Consider the following 2,500-nt stretch of genomic DNA (forward strand, 5'->3'; position numbering starts at 1 on the left):
TACGAGGAGAACTTCGAACGATCGGATGCGCATCATCGTCCCTCGCGTTACGACGATGTCGCTCTCTCTCTTGTATATCTCTTCTCTCTCGACCGAGAATTCTCCCTCGGTCTTGCGGCGTGAAAAAAAACAATTCATTTTAAACGACGTCGAGCGCGCGGCATGTTCGTATCGTGCGCTAAAGGCGGGGCGAAGGCGATGCGTGTGGCGGGTGTGCGAATTCGGAACGCGGAACAAAATCGGCGATCGAAACACGAAGCGGTTCCCGTGGGCGGTCGTCCGTTTAACGGACGACTCACGACGCCACGAAGAACTCACGCGAGTTCGTGATCGACGCACCGTCGAGTTCCGTGAACGCGTTTACGCACGCCGCACGCGCACACACACGTTGCCAATCGCGGATTGCCTCGGCACGGCCACAGACGACTCGGACGAACGTCCAACGATCGCTCGTACGTCGCGTATCGCTCCTCTTCCTCCCTTTCTCGGTGCCGCCCGAACTCAGAAACGTTCGTAATTTAATTCGAGAATGAACGACGGCGGGCAGATTCGAGCACCGTAGGGAAAGAAAGATTCGACGAAACGCAACGCAAGCAGTATTCTGGTTACGTGAACGACCCTCAGCTAGGCGTGGTCCAGGAATTGTATCCGTGGACCGCAATGTGCGTTCGAAATGTCGATGTTCATGTGTCCTGCAGTTCACACGTTGACGCGCAATTAGCTGCGTTCTTCATCGACCCACGAGCCAAGTGATCCACCGTTCAGGGTAATCGTATATGTATATTTTATTGATCTTTGAGTCTCTTGGTACTAAAGTTCGAACAAGTCGATACCCAAACGTCCCCGGTGAAAGAGACGCGGGCGTCGCCGAACGGAGTTCGAGGCGACACGATATATCGGTCCTACGGATGAAACGCATACGCCGATGGTTCGCGCGTAAGGTCTCCCTCAAAGTTACGAAAAAATGCACGCGCGCGTCCAGGTGCGAAGAGAAAAAAAAAAATCCCTTCAAAAATTCGTTAGGACTCCTCCGCGTACCAGCAGCCTCGAGGCGGTCTTTTACCTCCCGGCAACGCGAAGCGAGCATAAACTGTTCGAGCTCGCAACGGCGGGATTACAGACTCTCGACAACGAGGACAACGGGCAACGGCGGAATCGTCCCCTCTGGAACGAACGTGCGCGTCGAACTGAGAAGAAAAAAGACCAAACACCCAGCGGCGTATTGCTTTCGAGATCGACAAGACGCTCTCGTTCGGGTGAACATAACAATGTTATCATCGATGGGACACACTCGTCGTCTTCGCGCACAGTCTCGAGGCGGTCTATAAGAGTTTTCCCCGGCAACACGAAGCGAGTATAAAATTATTCGATCTCGCAACGGCGGGTTTTTCTCAGACTCTCGACAACGAGGCTTGGGCGCGAGCGACGGAATCGTCCCCTCCGAACGAACGAACGACGACGACGGTCTCTTCAAAATTCCAATACCACCCAGTCGTGTCGATTCCAACAAGGCTCAGGTAAACGAAAAAAAAATTCGTACATTCGTTAGGACGCTCCACACCGTTCGCCCAACCACACAGCCTCGAGCGGTCTATATTTTTCCCGACAACGCGAAGCGAGCAAGTAAAGTTCGATCTCGCAACGGCGGGTTTCAAGACTCTCGACAACGAGGTTATGGGTGTGGACGGCACGGAACGGAACGGGTCCCCTCTGAGCTGAACGGCACAATTCTGGGAGTGGGAAAACGGCAAAGTGCCAGCGGCGTATTGCTTTCTGAAAAAATGGCAAATAAAAAAGCGGACCCGACGAGTTCTCGATTACGAGAACTCGAGGGGTCCGCTAATGTACCGTAAACACCGATCGGGTAAATGTAAAAAAAAATTCGTTAGAACGTTCGCCGGTTGTACAAGCCTCGAGAAGCGGTCTATACGTTCACCCGACGACACGAAGCGAGCATAAAATGATTCGAAAGCTCGCAACGACCGCTGGGCGCGTCTTAGACTCTCGACAACCGAGGCTATTACCGACGAATCGTCCCCTCCGAAAGGAACGGTACGATCGACCATCTTCAACAGGTTACGCGCGACGACACCACGCACGCTCCATGCACGAATTCGAAGTCGACGACACGCGCGCGTTCGGGTAAAGATTCGTTGGGACTCGCCGGTTGCAAGCCTCGAGAAGCGGTCTATATTTACCCGGACGACACGAAGCGAGCGTAAATGATTCGTAAGAGCTCGCAACGGACGCTGGGTGTTTCAGACTCTTCGACAACGAGGCTGTGCAGCGACGAATCGTCCCCTCCGAACGGAACGGTACGATACGATCGACTTGAACAGGTTACGGCGCGACCACGCGCTCTCACGATAATTCGTGAAGTCGATACGAAGCGGGCCGTTCGGGTGAAAATTCGTTGGGACTCGCCGTACAACAGCCTCGAGCGGTCTATGTTTAACCCCGACGACGCGAAGCGAGCGTAAATGATTCGTAAGTGCTCGGC

At 53.8% G+C, this 2,500-nt stretch overlaps 1 non-coding gene across 1 annotated transcript; it reads right to left on the reverse strand.

The window, feature by feature from the left end:
* Nucleotides 1–614: 614 nt before the first annotated feature.
* On the reverse strand, nucleotides 615–769 carry LOC143432328 (5.8S ribosomal RNA). The gene has a single exon (XR_013102958.1). It is a non-coding gene; the product is annotated as a 5.8S ribosomal RNA (ribosomal RNA).
* Between the last annotated feature and the right edge of the window lie 1,731 nt (nucleotides 770–2,500).

This window comes from Xylocopa sonorina, unplaced genomic scaffold, assembly GCF_050948175.1.
Source record: "Xylocopa sonorina isolate GNS202 unplaced genomic scaffold, iyXylSono1_principal scaffold0079, whole genome shotgun sequence".
NCBI lineage: Eukaryota > Metazoa > Arthropoda > Insecta > Hymenoptera > Apidae > Xylocopa > Xylocopa sonorina.